General features: G+C 51.8%; 14 non-coding genes across 14 annotated transcripts; all 14 read left to right on the top strand.

Moving 5' to 3' along the window:
• The first annotated feature begins 208 nt into the window (after positions 1-208).
• LOC140475688 (5S ribosomal RNA) lies at positions 209-327 on the top strand. Its single transcript, XR_011960180.1, has one exon. It is a non-coding gene; the product is annotated as a 5S ribosomal RNA (ribosomal RNA).
• A 1,515-nt stretch (positions 328-1,842) lies between these two features.
• Positions 1,843-1,961, top strand: LOC140468031 (5S ribosomal RNA). The gene has a single exon (XR_011955576.1). It is a non-coding gene; the product is annotated as a 5S ribosomal RNA (ribosomal RNA).
• Positions 1,962-3,468: 1,507 nt separating this feature from the next.
• Positions 3,469-3,587, top strand: LOC140475687 (5S ribosomal RNA). The gene has a single exon (XR_011960179.1). It is a non-coding gene; the product is annotated as a 5S ribosomal RNA (ribosomal RNA).
• Positions 3,588-5,102: 1,515 nt separating this feature from the next.
• On the top strand, positions 5,103-5,221 carry LOC140468024 (5S ribosomal RNA). The gene has a single exon (XR_011955571.1). It is a non-coding gene; the product is annotated as a 5S ribosomal RNA (ribosomal RNA).
• A 1,507-nt stretch (positions 5,222-6,728) lies between these two features.
• Positions 6,729-6,847, top strand: LOC140470490 (5S ribosomal RNA). The gene has a single exon (XR_011956491.1). It is a non-coding gene; the product is annotated as a 5S ribosomal RNA (ribosomal RNA).
• A 1,507-nt stretch (positions 6,848-8,354) lies between these two features.
• LOC140469323 (5S ribosomal RNA) lies at positions 8,355-8,473 on the top strand. The gene has a single exon (XR_011956064.1). It is a non-coding gene; the product is annotated as a 5S ribosomal RNA (ribosomal RNA).
• Positions 8,474-9,980: 1,507 nt separating this feature from the next.
• Positions 9,981-10,099, top strand: LOC140475864 (5S ribosomal RNA). Its single transcript, XR_011960349.1, has one exon. It is a non-coding gene; the product is annotated as a 5S ribosomal RNA (ribosomal RNA).
• A 1,507-nt stretch (positions 10,100-11,606) lies between these two features.
• LOC140475863 (5S ribosomal RNA) lies at positions 11,607-11,725 on the top strand. The gene has a single exon (XR_011960348.1). It is a non-coding gene; the product is annotated as a 5S ribosomal RNA (ribosomal RNA).
• Positions 11,726-13,240: 1,515 nt separating this feature from the next.
• Positions 13,241-13,359, top strand: LOC140470308 (5S ribosomal RNA). The gene has a single exon (XR_011956474.1). It is a non-coding gene; the product is annotated as a 5S ribosomal RNA (ribosomal RNA).
• A 1,507-nt stretch (positions 13,360-14,866) lies between these two features.
• On the top strand, positions 14,867-14,985 carry LOC140467512 (5S ribosomal RNA). Its single transcript, XR_011955485.1, has one exon. It is a non-coding gene; the product is annotated as a 5S ribosomal RNA (ribosomal RNA).
• A 1,515-nt stretch (positions 14,986-16,500) lies between these two features.
• On the top strand, positions 16,501-16,619 carry LOC140468007 (5S ribosomal RNA). Its single transcript, XR_011955564.1, has one exon. It is a non-coding gene; the product is annotated as a 5S ribosomal RNA (ribosomal RNA).
• A 1,515-nt stretch (positions 16,620-18,134) lies between these two features.
• LOC140468162 (5S ribosomal RNA) lies at positions 18,135-18,253 on the top strand. Its single transcript, XR_011955606.1, has one exon. It is a non-coding gene; the product is annotated as a 5S ribosomal RNA (ribosomal RNA).
• A 1,515-nt stretch (positions 18,254-19,768) lies between these two features.
• Positions 19,769-19,887, top strand: LOC140473737 (5S ribosomal RNA). The gene has a single exon (XR_011958576.1). It is a non-coding gene; the product is annotated as a 5S ribosomal RNA (ribosomal RNA).
• Positions 19,888-21,402: 1,515 nt separating this feature from the next.
• On the top strand, positions 21,403-21,521 carry LOC140473717 (5S ribosomal RNA). Its single transcript, XR_011958562.1, has one exon. It is a non-coding gene; the product is annotated as a 5S ribosomal RNA (ribosomal RNA).
• The last annotated feature ends 1,356 nt before the right edge of the window (positions 21,522-22,877 follow it).

Genomic DNA, 22,877 nt, shown 5'->3' with positions numbered 1-22,877 from the left:
CTTGCAGTCGGCCTGTGTGGGGATGTGGGAGACGACAGGAGCCTGGTGGGCAAGGGCTAGCTGGAGGGAGGGAGGGAAGCACGCACGGAGGAGGAAGAGCAAAGAGAAAAGAGAGAAAAAAAAAACAAAGGGGATCAAGAGAAAGAGCAGCAAAGAAAATGTGGCTGGCCAGCACGCCTTGAAGTGGGGAGAAAAGGCAGGGGCCAGCGCCTACGGCCATACTAGTCTGAAAACGCCTGATCTCGTCTGATCTCAGAAGCTAAGCAGACTCAGGCCTGGTTAGTACTTGGATGGGAGACCGCCTGGGAATACCAGGTGCAGTAGGCTTTTTCCGCCAGCAGGGGCTGCTCAAGTCACCCCTCTGCACTCGTGTTGGGCCACGCACGCAATGCAGCGACAGGTTATTTTTGCTGCCGCTGCAGGCAGGAGACAGGGAGGGGAGGAGAGCGGAGCGCTGCCAAAATCAGCAAGAAAGAGGGAAAGAAAGGGATTGGGGCTGCACGCTGTCTGCGGCTGGCAGTCAGGAAAGGAGGGCAATAGACAATAGGTGCAGGAGTTGGCCATTCTGCCCTTGGAGCCTGCACCACCATTCAATATGATCATGGCTGATCATCCTTAATCAGTATCCTGTTCCTGCCTTATCTCCATAAGCCTTGATTCCACTATCCTTGAGAGCTCTGTCCAACTCTTTCTTCAATGAATCCAGAGACTGGGCCTCCACTGCCCTCTGGGGCAGAGCATTCCACACAGCCACCACTCTCTGGGTGAAGACGTTTCTCCTCATCTCTGTCCTAAACGGTCTACCCCGTATTTTTAAGCTGTGTCCTCTGTTTCGGCACTCACGTTTCCTGCCGCCAGAGTGTCCAATCCTTTGATAATCTTATATGTCTCAACCAGATCCCCTCTCAGTCTTCTAAACTCAAGGGTACACGAGCCCAGTCGCTCCAGTCTTTCAGTGTAAGGTAATCCCGCCATTCCAGGAATTGACCTCGTCAACCTACGCTGCACTCCCTCAATAGCCGGAATGTCTCTCCTCAAATTTGGAGACCAGAACTGCACACAGTACTCCAGGTGTGGTCTCACCAGGGCCCTGTACACCTGCAGAAGAACCTCTTTGCTTCTGTACTCGATCCCTCTTGTTATGAAGGCCAGCATGCTATTAGCCTTCTTCACTACCTGCTGTACCTGCATGCTTACCTTCATTGAGTGGTGTACAAGAACCCCCAGATCTCTCGGTACTGTCCCTTGACCGAAATTGATTCCATTTAGGTAGTAATCTGCCTTCGTGTTCTTGCCACCAAAGTGGATAAGCATCCATTTATCCACATTAAAGTGCATCTGCCATGCATCTGACCACTCACCTAACTTGTCCAGGTCACCCGGTAATCTCCTAACATCCTCATCACATTTCACCCTGCCACCCAGCTCAGTATCATCAGCAAATTTGCTAATGTTATTGCTAATAGCATCTTCTATATCATGAACATATATTGTAAAAAGCTGCGGTCCCAGTACTGATCCCTGCGGTACCCCACAGGTCACTGCCTGCCATTCCGAAATGGAGGCGTGGAGGAGTGTGGAAGGATGAGAGAATGCAGGCTGCAGCCCTATGAAGCAGGGGGAGGTCTTGCAGTCGGCCTGTGTGGGGATGTGGGAGACGACAGGAGCCTGGTGGGCAAGGGCTAGCTGGAGGGAGGGAGGGAGGGAGGGAAGCACGCACGGAGGAGGAAGATCAAAGAGAAAAGAGAGAAAAAAATAACAAAGGGGATCAAGAGAAAGAGCAGCAAAGAAAATGTGGCTGGCCAGCACGCCTTGAAGTGGGGAGAAAAGGCAGGGGCCAGCGCCTACGGCCATACTAGTCTGAAAACGCCCGATCTCGTCTGATCTCGGAAGCTAAGCAGACTCAGGCCTGGTTAGTACTTGGATGGGAGACCGCCTGGGAGTGCCAGGTGCAGTAGGCTTTTTCCGCCAGCAGGGGCTGCTCAAGTCACCCCTCTGCACTCGTGTTGGGCCACGCACGCAATGCAGCGACAGGTTATTTTTGCTGCCGCTGCAGGCAGGAGACAGGGAGGGGAGGAGAGCGGAGCGCTGCCAAAGTCAGCAAGAAAGAGGGAAAGAAAGGGATTGGGGCTGCACGCTGTCTGCGGCTGGCAGTCAGGAAAGGAGGACAATAGACAATAGGTGCAGGAGTTGGCCATTCTGCCCTTGGAGCCTGCACCACCATTCAATATGATCATGGCTGATCATCCTTAATCAGTATCCTGTTCCTGCCTTATCTCCATAAGCCTTGATTCCACTATCCTTGAGAGCTCTGTCCAACTCTTTCTTCAATGAATCCAGAGACTGGGCCTCCACTGCCCTCTGGGGCAGAGCATTCCACACAGCCACCACTCTCTGGGTGAAGACGTTTCTCCTCATCTCTGTCCTAAACGGTCTACCCCGTATTTTTAAGCTGTGTCCTCTGTTTCGGCACTCACGTTTCCTGCCGCCAGAGTGTCCAATCCTTTGATAATCTTATATGTCTCAACCAGATCCCCTCTCAGTCTTCTAAACTCAAGGGTACACGAGCCCAGTCGCTCCAGTCTTTCAGTGTAAGGTAATCCCGCCATTCCAGGAATTGACCTCGTCAACCTACGCTGCACTCCCTCAATAGCCGGAATGTCTCTCCTCAAATTTGGAGACCAGAACTGCACACAGTACTCCAGGTGTGGTCTCACCAGGGCCCTGTACACCTGCAGAAGAACCTCTTTGCTTCTGTACTCGATCCCTCTTGTTATGAAGGCCAGCATGCTATTAGCCTTCTTCACTACCTGCTGTACCTGCATGCTTACCTTCATTGAGTGGTGTACAAGAACCCCCAGATCTCTCGGTACTGTCCCTTGACCGAAATTGATTCCATTTAGGTAGTAATCTGCCTTCCTGTTCTTGCCACCAAAGTGGATAAGCATCCATTTATCCACATTAAAGTGCATCTGCCATGCATCTGACCACTCACCTAACTTGTCCAGGTCACCCGGTAATCTCCTAACATCCTCATCACATTTCACCCTGCCACCCAGCTCAGTATCATCAGCAAATTTGCTAATGTTATTGCTAATAGCATCTTCTATATCATGAACATATATTGTAAAAAGCTGCGGTCCCAGTACTGATCCCTGCGGTACCCCACAGGTCACTGCCTGCCATTCCGAAATGGAGGCGTGGAGGAGTGTGGAAGGATGAGAGAATGCAGGCTGCAGCCCTATGAAGCAGGGGGAGGTCTTGCAGTCGGCCTGTGTGGGGATGTGGGAGACGACAGGAGCCTGGTGGGCAAGGGCTAGCTGGAGGGAGGGAGGGAAGCACGCACGGAGGAGGAAGAGCAAAGAGAAAAGAGAGAAAAAAAAAACAAAGGGGATCAAGAGAAAGAGCAGCAAAGAAAATGTGGCTGGCCAGCACGCCTTGAAGTGGGGAGAAAAGGCAGGGGCCAGCGCCTACGGCCATACTAGTCTGAAAACGCCTGATCTCGTCTGATCTCAGAAGCTAAGCAGACTCAGGCCTGGTTAGTACTTGGATGGGAGACCGCCTGGGAATACCAGGTGCAGTAGGCTTTTTCCGCCAGCAGGGGCTGCTCAAGTCACCCCTCTGCACTCGTGTTGGGCCACGCACGCAATGCAGCGACAGGTTATTTTTGCTGCCGCTGCAGGCAGGAGACAGGGAGGGGAGGAGAGCGGAGCGCTGCCAAAATCAGCAAGAAAGAGGGAAAGAAAGGGATTGGGGCTGCACGCTGTCTGCGGCTGGCAGTCAGGAAAGGAGGGCAATAGACAATAGGTGCAGGAGTTGGCCATTCTGCCCTTGGAGCCTGCACCACCATTCAATATGATCATGGCTGATCATCCTTAATCAGTATCCTGTTCCTGCCTTATCTCCATAAGCCTTGATTCCACTATCCTTGAGAGCTCTGTCCAACTCTTTCTTCAATGAATCCAGAGACTGGGCCTCCACTGCCCTCTGGGGCAGAGCATTCCACACAGCCACCACTCTCTGGGTGAAGACGTTTCTCCTCATCTCTGTCCTAAACGGTCTACCCCGTATTTTTAAGCTGTGTCCTCTGTTTCGGCACTCACGTTTCCTGCCGCCAGAGTGTCCAATCCTTTGATAATCTTATATGTCTCAACCAGATCCCCTCTCAGTCTTCTAAACTCAAGGGTACACGAGCCCAGTCGCTCCAGTCTTTCAGTGTAAGGTAATCCCGCCATTCCAGGAATTGACCTCGTCAACCTACGCTGCACTCCCTCAATAGCCGGAATGTCTCTCCTCAAATTTGGAGACCAGAACTGCACACAGTACTCCAGGTGTGGTCTCACCAGGGCCCTGTACACCTGCAGAAGAACCTCTTTGCTTCTGTACTCGATCCCTCTTGTTATGAAGGCCAGCATGCTATTAGCCTTCTTCACTACCTGCTGTACCTGCATGCTTACCTTCATTGAGTGGTGTACAAGAACCCCCAGATCTCTCGGTACTGTCCCTTGACCGAAATTGATTCCATTTAGGTAGTAATCTGCCTTCGTGTTCTTGCCACCAAAGTGGATAAGCATCCATTTATCCACATTAAAGTGCATCTGCCATGCATCTGACCACTCACCTAACTTGTCCAGGTCACCCGGTAATCTCCTAACATCCTCATCACATTTCACCCTGCCACCCAGCTCAGTATCATCAGCAAATTTGCTAATGTTATTGCTAATAGCATCTTCTATATCATGAACATATATTGTAAAAAGCTGCGGTCCCAGTACTGATCCCTGCGGTACCCCACAGGTCACTGCCTGCCATTCCGAAATGGAGGCGTGGAGGAGTGTGGAAGGATGAGAGAATGCAGGCTGCAGCCCTATGAAGCAGGGGGAGGTCTTGCAGTCGGCCTGTGTGGGGATGTGGGAGACGACAGGAGCCTGGTGGGCAAGGGCTAGCTGGAGGGAGGGAGGGAGGGAGGGAAGCACGCACGGAGGAGGAAGATCAAAGAGAAAAGAGAGAAAAAAATAACAAAGGGGATCAAGAGAAAGAGCAGCAAAGAAAATGTGGCTGGCCAGCACGCCTTGAAGTGGGGAGAAAAGGCAGGGGCCAGCGCCTACGGCCATACTAGTCTGAAAACGCCCGATCTCGTCTGATCTCGGAAGCTAAGCAGACTCAGGCCTGGTTAGTACTTGGATGGGAGACCGCCTGGGAGTGCCAGGTGCAGTAGGCTTTTTCCGCCAGCAGGGGCTGCTCAAGTCACCCCTCTGCACTCGTGTTGGGCCACGCACGCAATGCAGCGACAGGTTATTTTTGCTGCCGCTGCAGGCAGGAGACAGGGAGGGGAGGAGAGCGGAGCGCTGCCAAAGTCAGCAAGAAAGAGGGAAAGAAAGGGATTGGGGCTGCACGCTGTCTGCGGCTGGCAGTCAGGAAAGGAGGACAATAGACAATAGGTGCAGGAGTTGGCCATTCTGCCCTTGGAGCCTGCACCACCATTCAATATGATCATGGCTGATCATCCTTAATCAGTATCCTGTTCCTGCCTTATCTCCATAAGCCTTGATTCCACTATCCTTGAGAGCTCTGTCCAACTCTTTCTTCAATGAATCCAGAGACTGGGCCTCCACTGCCCTCTGGGGCAGAGCATTCCACACAGCCACCACTCTCTGGGTGAAGACGTTTCTCCTCATCTCTGTCCTAAACGGTCTACCCCGTATTTTTAAGCTGTGTCCTCTGTTTCGGCACTCACGTTTCCTGCCGCCAGAGTGTCCAATCCTTTGATAATCTTATATGTCTCAACCAGATCCCCTCTCAGTCTTCTAAACTCAAGGGTACACGAGCCCAGTCGCTCCAGTCTTTCAGTGTAAGGTAATCCCGCCATTCCAGGAATTGACCTCGTCAACCTACGCTGCACTCCCTCAATAGCCGGAATGTCTCTCCTCAAATTTGGAGACCAGAACTGCACACAGTACTCCAGGTGTGGTCTCACCAGGGCCCTGTACACCTGCAGAAGAACCTCTTTGCTTCTGTACTCGATCCCTCTTGTTATGAAGGCCAGCATGCTATTAGCCTTCTTCACTACCTGCTGTACCTGCATGCTTACCTTCATTGAGTGGTGTACAAGAACCCCCAGATCTCTCGGTACTGTCCCTTGACCGAAATTGATTCCATTTAGGTAGTAATCTGCCTTCCTGTTCTTGCCACCAAAGTGGATAAGCATCCATTTATCCACATTAAAGTGCATCTGCCATGCATCTGACCACTCACCTAACTTGTCCAGGTCACCCGGTAATCTCCTAACATCCTCATCACATTTCACCCTGCCACCCAGCTCAGTATCATCAGCAAATTTGCTAATGTTATTGCTAATAGCATCTTCTATATCATGAACATATATTGTAAAAAGCTGCGGTCCCAGTACTGATCCCTGCGGTACCCCACAGGTCACTGCCTGCCATTCCGAAATGGAGGCGTGGAGGAGTGTGGAAGGATGAGAGAATGCAGGCTGCAGCCCTATGAAGCAGGGGGAGGTCTTGCAGTCGGCCTGTGTGGGGATGTGGGAGACGACAGGAGCCTGGTGGGCAAGGGCTAGCTGGAGGGAGGGAGGGAAGCACGCACGGAGGAGGAAGAGCAAAGAGAAAAGAGAGAAAAAAAAACCAAAGGGGATCAAGAGAAAGAGCAGCAAAGAAAATGTGGCTGGCCAGCACGCCTTGAAGTGGGGAGAAAAGGCAGGGGCCAGTGCCTACGGCCATACTAGTCTGAAAACGCCTGATCTCGTCTGATCTCGGAAGCTAAGCAGACTCAGGCCTGGTTAGTACTTGGATGGGAGACCGCCTTGGAATACCAGGTGCAGTTGGCTTTTTCCGCCAGCAGGGGCTGCTCAAGTCACCCCTCTGCACTCGTGTTGGGCCACGCACGCAATGCAGCGACAGGTTATTTTTGCTGCCGCTGCAGGCAGGAGACAGGGAGGGGAGGAGAGCGGAGCGCTGCCAAAATCAGCAAGAAAGAGGGAAAGAAAGGGATTGGGGCTGCACGCTGTCTGCGGCTGGCAGTCAGGAAAGGAGGGCAATAGACAATAGGTGCAGGAGTTGGCCATTCTGCCCTTGGAGCCTGCACCACCATTCAATATGATCATGGCTGATCATCCTTAATCAGTATCCTGTTCCTGCCTTATCTCCATAAGCCTTGATTCCACTATCCTTGAGAGCTCTGTCCAACTCTTTCTTCAATGAATCCAGAGACTGGGCCTCCACTGCCCTCTGGGGCAGAGCATTCCACACAGCCACCACTCTCTGGGTGAAGACGTTTCTCCTCATCTCTGTCCTAAACGGTCTACCCCGTATTTTTAAGCTGTGTCCTCTGTTTCGGCACTCACGTTTCCTGCCGCCAGAGTGTCCAATCCTTTGATAATCTTATATGTCTCAACCAGATCCCCTCTCAGTCTTCTAAACTCAAGGGTACACGAGCCCAGTCGCTCCAGTCTTTCAGTGTAAGGTAATCCCGCCATTCCAGGAATTGACCTCGTCAACCTACGCTGCACTCCCTCAATAGCCGGAATGTCTCTCCTCAAATTTGGAGACCAGAACTGCACACAGTACTCCAGGTGTGGTCTCACCAGGGCCCTGTACACCTGCAGAAGAACCTCTTTGCTTCTGTACTCGATCCCTCTTGTTATGAAGGCCAGCATGCTATTAGCCTTCTTCACTACCTGCTGTACCTGCATGCTTACCTTCATTGAGTGGTGTACAAGAACCCCCAGATCTCTCGGTACTGTCCCTTGACCGAAATTGATTCCATTTAGGTAGTAATCTGCCTTCGTGTTCTTGCCACCAAAGTGGATAAGCATCCATTTATCCACATTAAAGTGCATCTGCCATGCATCTGACCACTCACCTAACTTGTCCAGGTCACCCGGTAATCTCCTAACATCCTCATCACATTTCACCCTGCCACCCAGCTCAGTATCATCAGCAAATTTGCTAATGTTATTGCTAATAGCATCTTCTATATCATGAACATATATTGTAAAAAGCTGCGGTCCCAGTACTGATCCCTGCGGTACCCCACAGGTCACTGCCTGCCATTCCGAAATGGAGGCGTGGAGGAGTGTGGAAGGATGAGAGAATGCAGGCTGCAGCCCTATGAAGCAGGGGGAGGTCTTGCAGTCGGCCTGTGTGGGGATGTGGGAGACGACAGGAGCCTGGTGGGCAAGGGCTAGCTGGAGGGAGGGAGGGAAGCACGCACGGAGGAGGAAGAGCAAAGAGAAAAGAGAGAAAAAAAAAACAAAGGGGATCAAGAGAAAGAGCAGCAAAGAAAATGTGGCTGGCCAGCACGCCTTGAAGTGGGGAGAAAAGGCAGGGGCCAGCGCCTTCGGCCATACTAGTCTGAAAACGCCTGATCTCGTCTGATCTCGGAAGCTAAGCAGACTCAGGCCTGGTTAGTACTTGGATGGGAGACCGCCTGGGAATACCAGGTGCAGTAGGCTTTTTCCGCCAGCAGGGGCTGCTCAAGTCACCCCTCTGCACTCGTGTTGGGCCACGCACGCAATGCAGCGACAGGTTATTTTTGTTGCCGCTGCAGGCAGGAGACAGGGAGGGGAGGAGAGCGGAGCGCTGCCAAAATCAGCAAGAAAGAGGGAAAGAAAGGGATTGGGGCTGCACGCTGTCTGCGGCTGGCAGTCAGGAAAGGAGGGCAATAGACAATAGGTGCAGGAGTTGGCCATTCTGCCCTTGGAGCCTGCACCACCATTCAATATGATCATGGCTGATCATCCTTAATCAGTATCCTGTTCCTGCCTTATCTCCATAAGCCTTGATTCCACTATCCTTGAGAGCTCTGTCCAACTCTTTCTTCAATGAATCCAGAGACTGGGCCTCCACTGCCCTCTGGGGCAGAGCATTCCACACAGCCACCACTCTCTGGGTGAAGACGTTTCTCCTCATCTCTGTCCTAAACGGTCTACCCCGTATTTTTAAGCTGTGTCCTCTGTTTCGGCACTCACGTTTCCTGCCGCCAGAGTGTCCAATCCTTTGATAATCTTATATGTCTCAACCAGATCCCCTCTCAGTCTTCTAAACTCAAGGGTACACGAGCCCAGTCGCTCCAGTCTTTCAGTGTAAGGTAATCCCGCCATTCCAGGAATTGACCTCGTCAACCTACGCTGCACTCCCTCAATAGCCGGAATGTCTCTCCTCAAATTTGGAGACCAGAACTGCACACAGTACTCCAGGTGTGGTCTCACCAGGGCCCTGTACACCTGCAGAAGAACCTCTTTGCTTCTGTACTCGATCCCTCTTGTTATGAAGGCCAGCATGCTATTAGCCTTCTTCACTACCTGCTGTACCTGCATGCTTACCTTCATTGAGTGGTGTACAAGAACCCCCAGATCTCTCGGTACTGTCCCTTGACCGAAATTGATTCCATTTAGGTAGTAATCTGCCTTCCTGTTCTTGCCACCAAAGTGGATAAGCATCCATTTATCCACATTAAAGTGCATCTGCCATGCATCTGACCACTCACCTAACTTGTCCAGGTCACCCGGTAATCTCCTAACATCCTCATCACATTTCACCCTGCCACCCAGCTCAGTATCATCAGCAAATTTGCTAATGTTATTGCTAATAGCATCTTCTATATCATGAACATATATTGTAAAAAGCTGCGGTCCCAGTACTGATCCCTGCGGTACCCCACAGGTCACTGCCTGCCATTCCGAAATGGAGGCGTGGAGGAGTGTGGAAGGATGAGAGAATGCAGGCTGCAGCCCTATGAAGCAGGGGGAGGTCTTGCAGTCGGCCTGTGTGGGGATGTGGGAGACGACAGGAGCCTGGTGGGCAAGGGCTAGCTGGAGGGAGGGAGGGAAGCACGCACGGAGGAGGAAGAGCAAAGAGAAAAGAGAGAAAAAAAAAACAAAGGGGATCAAGAGAAAGAGCAGCAAAGAAAATGTGGCTGGCCAGCACGCCTTGAAGTGGGGAGAAAAGGCAGGGGCCAGCGCCTACGGCCATACTAGTCTGAAAACGCCTGATCTCGTCTGATCTCGGAAGCTAAGCAGACTCAGGCCTGGTTAGTACTTGGATGGGAGACCGCCTGGGAATACCAGGTGCAGTAGGCTTTTTCCGCCAGCAGGGGCTGCTCAAGTCACCCCTCTGCACTCGTGTTGGGCCACGCACGCAATGCAGCGACAGGTTATTTTTGCTGCCGCTGCAGGCAGGAGACAGGGAGGGGAGGAGAGCGGAGCGCTGCCAAAATCAGCAAGAAAGAGGGAAAGAAAGGGATTGGGGCTGCACGCTGTCTGCGGCTGGCAGTCAGGAAAGGAGGGCAATAGACAATAGGTGCAGGAGTTGGCCATTCTGCCCTTGGAGCCTGCACCACCATTCAATATGATCATGGCTGATCATCCTTAATCAGTATCCTGTTCCTGCCTTATCTCCATAAGCCTTGATTCCACTATCCTTGAGAGCTCTGTCCAACTCTTTCTTCAATGAATCCAGAGACTGGGCCTCCACTGCCCTCTGGGGCAGAGCATTCCACACAGCCACCACTCTCTGGGTGAAGACGTTTCTCCTCATCTCTGTCCTAAACGGTCTACCCCGTATTTTTAAGCTGTGTCCTCTGTTTCGGCACTCACGTTTCCTGCCGCCAGAGTGTCCAATCCTTTGATAATCTTATATGTCTCAACTAGATCCCCTCTCAGTCTTCTAAACTCAAGGGTACACGAGCCCAGTCGCTCCAGTCTTTCAGTGTAAGGTAATCCCGCCATTCCAGGAATTGACCTCGTCAACCTACGCTGCACTCCCTCAATAGCCGGAATGTCTCTCCTCAAATTTGGAGACCAGAACTGCACACAGTACTCCAGGTGTGGTCTCACCAGGGCCCTGTACACCTGCAGAAGAACCTCTTTGCTTCTGTACTCGATCCCTCTTGTTATGAAGGCCAGCATGCTATTAGCCTTCTTCACTACCTGCTGTACCTGCATGCTTACCTTCATTGAGTGGTGTACAAGAACCCCCAGATCTCTCGGTACTGTCCCTTGACCGAAATTGATTCCATTTAGGTAGTAATCTGCCTTCCTGTTCTTGCCACCAAAGTGGATAAGCATCCATTTATCCACATTAAAGTGCATCTGCCATGCATCTGACCACTCACCTAACTTGTCCAGGTCACCCGGTAATCTCCTAACATCCTCATCACATTTCACCCTGCCACCCAGCTCAGTATCATCAGCAAATTTGCTAATTTTATTGCTAATAGCATCTTCTATATCATGAACATATATTGTAAAAAGCTGCGGTCCCAGTACTGATCCCTGCGGTACCCCACAGGTCACTGCCTGCCATTCCGAAATGGAGGCGTGGAGGAGTGTGGAAGGATGAGAGAATGCAGGCTGCAGCCCTATGAAGCAGGGGGAGGTCTTGCAGTCGGCCTGTGTGGGGATGTGGGAGACGACAGGAGCCTGGTGGGCAAGGGCTAGCTGGAGGGAGGGAGGGAAGCACGCACGGAGGAGGAAGAGCAAAGAGAAAAGAGAGAAAAAAAAACCAAAGGGGATCAAGAGAAAGAGCAGCAAAGAAAATGTGGCTGGCCAGCACGCCTTGAAGTGGGGAGAAAAGGCAGGGGCCAGCGCCTACGGCCATACTAGTCTGAAAACGCCTGATCTCGTCTGATCTCGGAAGCTAAGCAGACTCAGGCCTGGTTAGTACTTGGATGGGAGACCGCCTGGGAATACCAGGTGCAGTAGGCTTTTTCCGCCAGCAGGGGCTGCTCAAGTCACCCCTCTGCACTCGTGTTGGGCCACGCACGCAATGCAGCGACAGGTTATTTTTGCTGCCGCTGCAGGCAGGAGACAGGGAGGGGAGGAGAGCGGAGCGCTGCCAAAATCAGCAAGAAAGAGGGAAAGAAAGGGATTGGGGCTGCACGCTGTCTGCGGCTGGCAGTCAGGAAAGGAGGGCAATAGACAATAGGTGCAGGAGTTGGCCATTCTGCCCTTGGAGCCTGCACCACCATTCAATATGATCATGGCTGATCATCCTTAATCAGTATCCTGTTCCTGCCTTATCTCCATAAGCCTTGATTCCACTATCCTTGAGAGCTCTGTCCAACTCTTTCTTCAATGAATCCAGAGACTGGGCCTCCACTGCCCTCTGGGGCAGAGCATTCCACACAGCCACCACTCTCTGGGTGAAGACGTTTCTCCTCATCTCTGTCCTAAACGGTCTACCCCGTATTTTTAAGCTGTGTCCTCTGTTTCGGCACTCACGTTTCCTGCCGCCAGAGTGTCCAATCCTTTGATAATCTTATATGTCTCAACCAGATCCCCTCTCAGTCTTCTAAACTCAAGGGTACACGAGCCCAGTCGCTCCAGTCTTTCAGTGTAAGGTAATCCCGCCATTCCAGGAATTGACCTCGTCAACCTACGCTGCACTCCCTCAATAGCCGGAATGTCTCTCCTCAAATTTGGAGACCAGAACTGCACACAGTACTCCAGGTGTGGTCTCACCAGGGCCCTGTACACCTGCAGAAGAACCTCTTTGCTTCTGTACTCGATCCCTCTTGTTATGAAGGCCAGCATGCTATTAGCCTTCTTCACTACCTGCTGTACCTGCATGCTTACCTTCATTGAGTGGTGTACAAGAACCCCCAGATCTCTCGGTACTGTCCCTTGACCGAAATTGATTCCATTTAGGTAGTAATCTGCCTTCCTGTTCTTGCCACCAAAGTGGATAAGCATCCATTTATCCACATTAAAGTGCATCTGCCATGCATCTGACCACTCACCTAACTTGTCCAGGTCACCCGGTAATCTCCTAACATCCTCATCACATTTCACCCTGCCACCCAGCTCAGTATCATCAGCAAATTTGCTAATGTTATTGCTAATAGCATCTTCTATATCATGAACATATATTGTAAAAAGCTGCGGTCCCAGTACTGATCCCTGCGGTACCCCACAGGTCACTGCCTGCCATTCCGAAATGGAGGCGTGGAGGAGTGTGGAAGGATGAGAGAATGCAGGCTGCAGCCCTATGAAGCAGGGGGAGGTCTTGCAGTCGGCCTGTGTGGGGATGTGGGAGACGACAGGAGCCTGGTGGGCAAGGGCTAGCTGGAGGGAGGGAGGGAGGGAGGGAAGCACGCACGGAGGAGGAAGATCAAAGAGAAAAGAGAGAAAAAAATAACAAAGGGGATCAAGAGAAAGAGCAGCAAAGAAAATGTGGCTGGCCAGCACGCCTTGAAGTGGGGAGAAAAGGCAGGGGCCAGTGCCTACGGCCGTACTAGTCTGAAAACGCCCGATCTCGTCTGATCTCGGAAGCTAAGCAGACTCAGGCCTGGTTAGTAATTGGATGGGAGACCGCCTGGGAATACCAGGTGCAGTAGGCTTTTTCCGCCAGCAGGGGCTGCTCAAGTCACCCCTCTGCACTCGTGTTGGGCCACGCACGCAATGCAGCGACAGGTTATTTTTGCTGCCGCTGCAGGCAGGAGACAGGGAGGGGAGGAGAGCGGAGCGCTGCCAAAATCAGCAAGAAAGAGGGAAAGAAAGGGATTGGGGCTGCACGCTGTCTGCGGCTGGCAGTCAGGAAAGGAGGGCAATAGACAATAGGTGCAGGAGTTGGCCATTCTGCCCTTGGAGCCTGCACCACCATTCAATATGATCATGGCTGATCATCCTTAATCAGTATCCTGTTCCTGCCTTATCTCCATAAGCCTTGATTCCACTATCCTTGAGAGCTCTGTCCAACTCTTTCTTCAATGAATCCAGAGACTGGGCCTCCACTGCCCTCTGGGGCAGAGCATTCCACACAGCCACCACTCTCTGGGTGAAGACGTTTCTCCTCATCTCTGTCCTAAACGGTCTACCCCGTATTTTTAAGCTGTGTCCTCTGTTTCGGCACTCACGTTTCCTGCCGCCAGAGTGTCCAATCCTTTGATAATCTTATATGTCTCAACCAGATCCCCTCTCAGTCTTCTAAACTCAAGGGTACACGAGCCCAGTCGCTCCAGTCTTTCAGTGTAAGGTAATCCCGCCATTCCAGGAATTGACCTCGTCAACCTACGCTGCACTCCCTCAATAGCCGGAATGTCTCTCCTCAAATTTGGAGACCAGAACTGCACACAGTACTCCAGGTGTGGTCTCACCAGGGCCCTGTACACCTGCAGAAGAACCTCTTTGCTTCTGTACTCGATCCCTCTTGTTATGAAGGCCAGCATGCTATTAGCCTTCTTCACTACCTGCTGTACCTGCATGCTTACCTTCATTGAGTGGTGTACAAGAACCCCCAGATCTCTCGGTACTGTCCCTTGACCGAAATTGATTCCATTTAGGTAGTAATCTGCCTTCGTGTTCTTGCCACCAAAGTGGATAAGCATCCATTTATCCACATTAAAGTGCATCTGCCATGCATCTGACCACTCACCTAACTTGTCCAGGTCACCCGGTAATCTCCTAACATCCTCATCACATTTCACCCTGCCACCCAGCTCAGTATCATCAGCAAATTTGCTAATGTTATTGCTAATAGCATCTTCTATATCATGAACATATATTGTAAAAAGCTGCGGTCCCAGTACTGATCCCTGCGGTACCCCACTGGTCACTGCCTGCCATTCCGAAATGGAGGCGTGGAGGAGTGTGGAAGGATGAGAGAATGCAGGCTGCAGCCCTATGAAGCAGGGGGAGGTCTTGCAGTCGGCCTGTGTGGGGATGTGGGAGACGACAGGAGCCTGGTGGGCAAGGGCTAGCTGGAGGGAGGGAGGGAAGCACGCACGGAGGAGGAAGAGCAAAGAGAAAAGAGAGAAAAAAAAAACAAAGGGGATCAAGAGAAAGAGCAGCAAAGAAAATGTGGCTGGCCAGCACGCCTTGAAGTGGGGAGAAAAGGCAGGGGCCAGCGCCTTCGGCCATACTAGTCTGAAAACGCCCGATCTCGTCTGATCTCGGAAGCTAAGCAGACTCAGGCCTGGTTAGTACTTGGATGGGAGACCGCCTGGGAATACCAGGTGCAGTAGGCTTTTTCCGCCAGCAGGGGCTGCTCAAGTCACCCCTCTGCACTCGTGTTGGGCCACGCACGCAATGCAGCGACAGGTTATTTTTGCTGCCGCTGCAGGCAGGAGACAGGGAGGGGAGGAGAGCGGAGCGCTGCCAAAATCAGCAAGAAAGAGGGAAAGAAAGGGATTGGGGCTGCACGCTGTCTGCGGCTGGCAGTCAGGAAAGGAGGGCAATAGACAATAGGTGCAGGAGTTGGCCATTCTGCCCTTGGAGCCTGCACCACCATTCAATATGATCATGGCTGATCATCCTTAATCAGTATCCTGTTCCTGCCTTATCTCCATAAGCCTTGATTCCACTATCCTTGAGAGCTCTGTCCAACTCTTTCTTCAATGAATCCAGAGACTGGGCCTCCACTGCCCTCTGGGGCAGAGCATTCCACACAGCCACCACTCTCTGGGTGAAGACGTTTCTCCTCATCTCTGTCCTAAACGGTCTACCCCGTATTTTTAAGCTGTGTCCTCTGTTTCGGCACTCACGTTTCCTGCCGCCAGAGTGTCCAATCCTTTGATAATCTTATATGTCTCAACCAGATCCCCTCTCAGTCTTCTAAACTCAAGGGTACACGAGCCCAGTCGCTCCAGTCTTTCAGTGTAAGGTAATCCCGCCATTCCAGGAATTGACCTCGTCAACCTACGCTGCACTCCCTCAATAGCCGGAATGTCTCTCCTCAAATTTGGAGACCAGAACTGCACACAGTACTCCAGGTGTGGTCTCACCAGGGCCCTGTACACCTGCAGAAGAACCTCTTTGCTTCTGTACTCGATCCCTCTTGTTATGAAGGCCAGCATGCTATTAGCCTTCTTCACTACCTGCTGTACCTGCATGCTTACCTTCATTGAGTGGTGTACAAGAACCCCCAGATCTCTCGGTACTGTCCCTTGACCGAAATTGATTCCATTTAGGTAGTAATCTGCCTTCCTGTTCTTGCCACCAAAGTGGATAAGCATCCATTTATCCACATTAAAGTGCATCTGCCATGCATCTGACCACTCACCTAACTTGTCCAGGTCACCCGGTAATCTCCTAACATCCTCATCACATTTCACCCTGCCACCCAGCTCAGTATCATCAGCAAATTTGCTAATGTTATTGCTAATAGCATCTTCTATATCATGAACATATATTGTAAAAAGCTGCGGTCCCAGGACTGATCCCTGCGGTACCCCACTGGTCACTGCCTGCCATTCCGAAATGGAGGCGTGGAGGAGTGTGGAAGGATGAGAGAATGCAGGCTGCAGCCCTATGAAGCAGGGGGAGGTCTTGCAGTCGGCCTGTGTGGGGATGTGGGAGACGACAGGAGCCTGGTGGGCAAGGGCTAGCTGGAGGGAGGGAGGGAGGGAGGGAAGCACGCACGGAGGAGGAAGAGCAAAGAGAAAAGAGAGAAAAAAAAAACAAAGGGGATCAAGAGAAAGAGCAGCAAAGAAAATGTGGCTGGCCAGCACGCCTTGAAGTGGGGAGAAAAGGCAGGGGCCAGCGCCTACGGCCATACTAGTCTGAAAACGCCCGATCTCGTCTGATCTCGGAAGCTAAGCAGACTCAGGCCTGGTTAGTACTTGGATGGGAGACCGCCTGGGAATACCAGGTGCAGTAGACTTTTTCCGCCAGCAGGGGCTGCTCAAGTCACCCCTCTGCACTCGTGTTGGGCCACGCACGCAATGCAGCGACAGGTTATTTTTGCTGCCGCTGCAGGCAGGAGACAGGGAGGGGAGGAGAGCGGAGCGCTGCCAAAATCAGCAAGAAAGAGGGAAAGAAAGGGATTGGGGCTGCACGCTGTCTGCGGCTGGCAGTCAGGAAAGGAGGGCAATAGACAATAGGTGCAGGAGTTGGCCATTCTGCCCTTGGAGCCTGCACCACCATTCAATATGATCATGGCTGATCATCCTTAATCAGTATCCTGTTCCTGCCTTATCTCCATAAGCCTTGATTCCACTATCCTTGAGAGCTCTGTCCAACTCTTTCTTCAATGAATCCAGAGACTGGGCCTCCACTGCCCTCTGGGGCAGAGCATTCCACACAGCCACCACTCTCTGGGTGAAGACGTTTCTCCTCATCTCTGTCCTAAACGGTCTACCCCGTATTTTTAAGCTGTGTCCTCTGTTTCGGCACTCACGTTTCCTGCCGCCAGAGTGTCCAATCCTTTGATAATCTTATATGTCTCAACCAGATCCCCTCTCAGTCTTCTAAACTCAAGGGTACACGAGCCCAGTCGCTCCAGTCTTTCAGTGTAAGGTAATCCCGCCATTCCAGGAATTGACCTCGTCAACCTACGCTGCACTCCCTCAATAGCCGGAATGTCTCTCCTCAAATTTGGAGACCAGAACTGCACACAGTACTCCAGGTGTGGTCTCACCAGGGCCCTGTACACCTGCAGAAGAACCTCTTTGCTTCTGTACTCGATCCCTCTTGTTATGAAGGCCAGCATGCTATTAGCCTTCTTCACTACCTGCTGTACCTGCATGCTTACCTTCATTGAGTGGTGTACAAGAACCCCCAGATCTCTCGGTACTGTCCCTTGACCGAAATTGATTCCATTTAGGTAGTAATCTGCCTTCCTGTTCTTGCCACCAAAGTGGATAAGCATCCATTTATCCACATTAAAGTGCATCTGCCATGCATCTGACCACTCACCTAACTTGTCCAGGTCACCCGGTAATCTCCTAACATCCTCATCACATTTCACCCTGCCACCCAGCTCAGTATCATCAGCAAATTTGCTAATGTTATTGCTAATAGCATCTTCTATATCATGAACATATATTGTAAAAAGCTGCGGTCCCAGTACTGATCCCTGCGGTACCCCACTGGTCACTGCCTGCCATTCCGAAATGGAGGCGTGGAGGAGTGTGGAAGGATGAGAGAATGCAGGCTGCAGCCCTATGAAGCAGGGGGAGGTCTTGCAGTCGGCCTGTGTGGGGATGTGGGAGACGACAGGAGCCTGGTGGGCAAGGGCTAGCTGGAGGGAGGGAGGGAGGGAGGGAAGCACGCACGGAGGAGGAAGAGCAAAGAGAAAAGAGAGAAAAAAAAAACAAAGGGGATCAAGAGAAAGAGCAGCAAAGAAAATGTGGCTGGCCAGCACGCCTTGAAGTGGGGAGAAAAGGCAGGGGCCAGCGCCGACGGCCATACTAGTCTGAAAACGCCCGATCTCGTCTGATCTCGGAAGCTAAGCAGACTCAGGCCTGGTTAGTACTTGGATGGGAGACCGCCTGGGAATACCAGGTGCAGTAGGCTTTTTCCGCCAGCAGGGGCTGCTCAAGTCACCCCTCTGCACTCGTGTTGGGCCACGCACGCAATGCAGCGACAGGTTATTTTTGCTGCCGCTGCAGGCAGGAGACAGGGAGGGGAGGAGAGCGGAGCGCTGCCAAAATCAGCAAGAAAGAGGGAAAGAAAGGGATTGGGGCTGCACGCTGTCTGCGGCTGGCAGTCAGGAAAGGAGGGCAATAGACAATAGGTGCAGGAGTTGGCCATTCTGCCCTTGGAGCCTGCACCACCATTCAATATGATCATGGCTGATCATCCTTAATCAGTATCCTGTTCCTGCCTTATCTCCATAAGCCTTGATTCCACTATCCTTGAGAGCTCTGTCCAACTCTTTCTTCAATGAATCCAGAGACTGGGCCTCCACTGCCCTCTGGGGCAGAGCATTCCACACAGCCACCACTCTCTGGGTGAAGACGTTTCTCCTCATCTCTGTCCTAAACGGTCTACCCCGTATTTTTAAGCTGTGTCCTCTGTTTCGGCACTCACGTTTCCTGCCGCCAGAGTGTCCAATCCTTTGATAATCTTATATGTCTCAACCAGATCCCCTCTCAGTCTTCTAAACTCAAGGGTACACGAGCCCAGTCGCTCCAGTCTTTCAGTGTAAGGTAATCCCGCCATTCCAGGAATTGACCTCGTCAACCTACGCTGCACTCCCTCAATAGCCGGAATGTCTCTCCTCAAATTTGGAGACCAGAACTGCACACAGTACTCCAGGTGTGGTCTCACCAGGGCCCTGTACACCTGCAGAAGAACCTCTTTGCTTCTGTACTCGATCCCTCTTGTTATGAAGGCCAGCATGCTATTAGCCTTCTTCACTACCTGCTGTACCTGCATGCTTACCTTCATTGAGTGGTGTACAAGAACCCCCAGATCTCTCGGTACTGTCCCTTGACCGAAATTGATTCCATTTAGGTAGTAATCTGCCTTCCTGTTCTTGCCACCAAAGTGGATAAGCATCCATTTATCCACATTAAAGTGCATCTGCCATGCATCTGACCACTCACCTAACTTGTCCAGGTCACCCGGTAATCTCCTAACATCCTCATCACATTTCACCCTGCCACCCAGCTCAGTATCATCAGCAAATTTGCTAATGTTATTGCTAATAGCATCTTCTATATCATGAACATATATTGTAAAAAGCTGCGGTCCCAGTACTGATCCCTGCGGTACCCCACTGGTCACTGCCTGCCATTCCGAAATGGAGGCGTGGAGGAGTGTGGAAGGATGAGAGAATGCAGGCTGCAGCCCTATGAAGCAGGGGGAGGTCTTGCAGTCGGCCTGTGTGGGGATGTGGGAGACGACAGGAGCCTGGTGGGCAAGGGCTAGCTGGAGGGAGGGAGGGAGGGAGGGAAGCACGCACGGAGGAGGAAGAGCAAAGAGAAAAGAGAGAAAAAAAAAACAAAGGGGATCAAGAGAAAGAGCAGCAAAGAAAATGTGGCTGGCCAGCACGCCTTGAAGTGGGGAGAAAAGGCAGGGGCCAGCGCCTACGGCCATACTAGTCTGAAAACGCCCGATCTCGTCTGATCTCGGAAGCTAAGCAGACTCAGGCCTGGTTAGTACTTGGATGGGAGACCGCCTGGGAATACCAGGTGCAGTAGGCTTTTTCCGCCAGCAGGGGCTGCTCAAGTCACCCCTCTGCACTCGTGTTGGGCCACGCACGCAATGCAGCGACAGGTTATTTTTGCTGCCGCTGCAGGCAGGAGACAGGGAGGGGAGGAGAGCGGAGCGCTGCCAAAATCAGCAAGAAAGAGGGAAAGAAAGGGATTGGGGCTGCACGCTGTCTGCGGCTGGCAGTCAGGAAAGGAGGGCAATAGACAATAGGTGCAGGAGTTGGCCATTCTGCCCTTGGAGCCTGCACCACCATTCAATATGATCATGGCTGATCATCCTTAATCAGTATCCTGTTCCTGCCTTATCTCCATAAGCCTTGATTCCACTATCCTTGAGAGCTCTGTCCAACTCTTTCTTCAATGAATCCAGAGACTGGGCCTCCACTGCCCTCTGGGGCAGAGCATTCCACACAGCCACCACTCTCTGGGTGAAGACGTTTCTCCTCATCTCTGTCCTAAACGGTCTACCCCGTATTTTTAAGCTGTGTCCTCTGTTTCGGCACTCACGTTTCCTGCCGCCAGAGTGTCCAATCCTTTGATAATCTTATATGTCTCAACCAGATCCCCTCTCAGTCTTCTAAACTCAAGGGTACACGAGCCCAGTCGCTCCAGTCTTTCAGTGTAAGGTAATCCCGCCATTCCAGGAATTGACCTCGTCAACCTACGCTGCACTCCCTCAATAGCCGGAATGTCTCTCCTCAAATTTGGAGACCAGAACTGCACACAGTACTCCAGGTGTGGTCTCACCAGGGCCCTGTACACCTGCAGAAGAACCTCTTTGCTTCTGTACTCGATCCCTCTTGTTATGAAGGCCAGCATGCTATTAGCCTTCTTCACTACCTGCTGTACCTGCATGCTTACCTTCATTGAGTGGTGTACAAGAACCCCCAGATCTCTCGGTACTGTCCCTTGACCGAAATTGATTCCATTTAGGTAGTAATCTGCCTTCCTGTTCTTGCCACCAAAGTGGATAAGCATCCATTTATCCACATTAAAGTGCATCTGCCATGCATCTGACCACTCACCTAACTTGTCCAGGTCACCCGGTAATCTCCTAACATCCTCATCACATTTCACCCTGCCACCCAGCTCAGTATCATCAGCAAATTTGCTAATGTTATTGCTAATAGCATCTTCTATATCATGAACATATATTGTAAAAAGCTGCGGTCCCAGTACTGATCCCTGCGGTACCCCACTGGTCACTGCCTGCCATTCCGAAATGGAGGCGTGGAGGAGTGTGGAAGGATGAGAGAATGCAGGCTGCAGCCCTATGAAGCAGGGGGAGGTCTTGCAGTCGGCCTGTGTGGGGATGTGGGAGACGACAGGAGCCTGGTGGGCAAGGGCTAGCTGGAGGGAGGGAGGGAGGGAGGGAAGCACGCACGGAGGAGGAAGAGCAAAGAGAAAAGAGAGAAAAAAAAAACAAAGGGGATCAAGAGAAAGAGCAGCAAAGAAAATGTGGCTGGCCAGCACGCCTTGAAGTGGGGAGAAAAGGCAGGGGCCAGCGCCTACGGCCATACTAGTCTGAAAACGCCCGATCTCGTCTGATCTCGGAAGCTAAGCAGACTCAGGCCTGGTTAGTACTTGGATGGGAGACCGCCTGGGAATACCAGGTGCAGTAGGCTTTTTCCGCCAGCAGGGGCTGCTCAAGTCACCCCTCTGCACTCGTGTTGGGCCACGCACGCAATGCAGCGACAGGTTATTTTTGCTGCCGCTGCAGGCAGGAGACAGGGAGGGGAGGAGAGCGGAGCGCTGCCAAAATCAGCAAGAAAGAGGGAAAGAAAGGGATTGGGGCTGCACGCTGTCTGCGGCTGGCAGTCAGGAAAGGAGGGCAATAGACAATAGGTGCAGGAGTTGGCCATTCTGCCCTTGGAGCCTGCACCACCATTCAATATGATCATGGCTGATCATCCTTAATCAGTATCCTGTTCCTGCCTTATCTCCATAAGCCTTGATTCCACTATCCTTGAGAGCTCTGTCCAACTCTTTCTTCAATGAATCCAGAGACTGGGCCTCCACTGCCCTCTGGGGCAGAGCATTCCACACAGCCACCACTCTCTGGGTGAAGACGTTTCTCCTCATCTCTGTCCTAAACGGTCTACCCTGTATTTTTAAGCTGTGTCCTCTGTTTCGGCACTCACGTTTCCTGCCGCCAGAGTGTCCAATCCTTTGATAATCTTATATGTCTCAACCAGATCCCCTCTCAGTCTTCTAAACTCAAGGGTACACGAGCCCAGTCGCTCCAGTCTTTCAGTGTAAGGTAATCCCGCCATTCCAGGAATTGACCTCGTCAACCTACGCTGCACTCCCTCAATAGCCGGAATGTCTCTCCTCAAATTTGGAGACCAGAACTGCACACAGTACTCCAGGTGTGGTCTCACCAGGGCCCTGTACACCTGCAGAAGAACCTCTTTGCTTCTGTACTCGATCCCTCTTGTTATGAAGGCCAGCATGCTATTAGCCTTCTTCACTACCTGCTGTACCTGCATGCTTACCTTCATTGAGTGGTGTACAAGAACCCCCAGATCTCTCGGTACTGTCCCTTGACCGAAATTGATTCCATTTAGGTAGTAATCTGCCTTCCTGTTCTTGCCACCAAAGTGGATAAGCATCCATTTATCCACATTAAAGTGCATCTGCCATGCATCTGACCACTCACCTAACTTGTCCAGGTCACCCGGTAATCTCCTAACATCCTCATCACATTTCACCCTGCCACCCAGCTCAGTATCATCAGCAAATTTGCTAATGTTATTGCTAATAGCATCTTCTATATCATGAACATATATTGTAAAAAGCTGCGGTCCCAGTACTGATCCCTGCGGTACCCCACTGGTCACTGCCTGCCATTCCGAAATGGAGGCGTGGAGGAGTGTGGAAGGATGAGAGAATGCAGGCTGCAGCCCTATGAAGCAGGGGGAGGTCTTGCAGTCGGCCTGTGTGGGGATGTGGGAGACGACAGGAGCCTGGTGGGCAAGGGC

The sequence above is a fragment of the Chiloscyllium punctatum genome, chromosome 3, assembly GCF_047496795.1.
Source record: "Chiloscyllium punctatum isolate Juve2018m chromosome 3, sChiPun1.3, whole genome shotgun sequence".
NCBI lineage: Eukaryota > Metazoa > Chordata > Chondrichthyes > Orectolobiformes > Hemiscylliidae > Chiloscyllium > Chiloscyllium punctatum.
The sequence above is the reverse complement of the archived record's forward strand: the minus strand, read 5'-3'. Positions and strand labels throughout refer to the sequence as shown.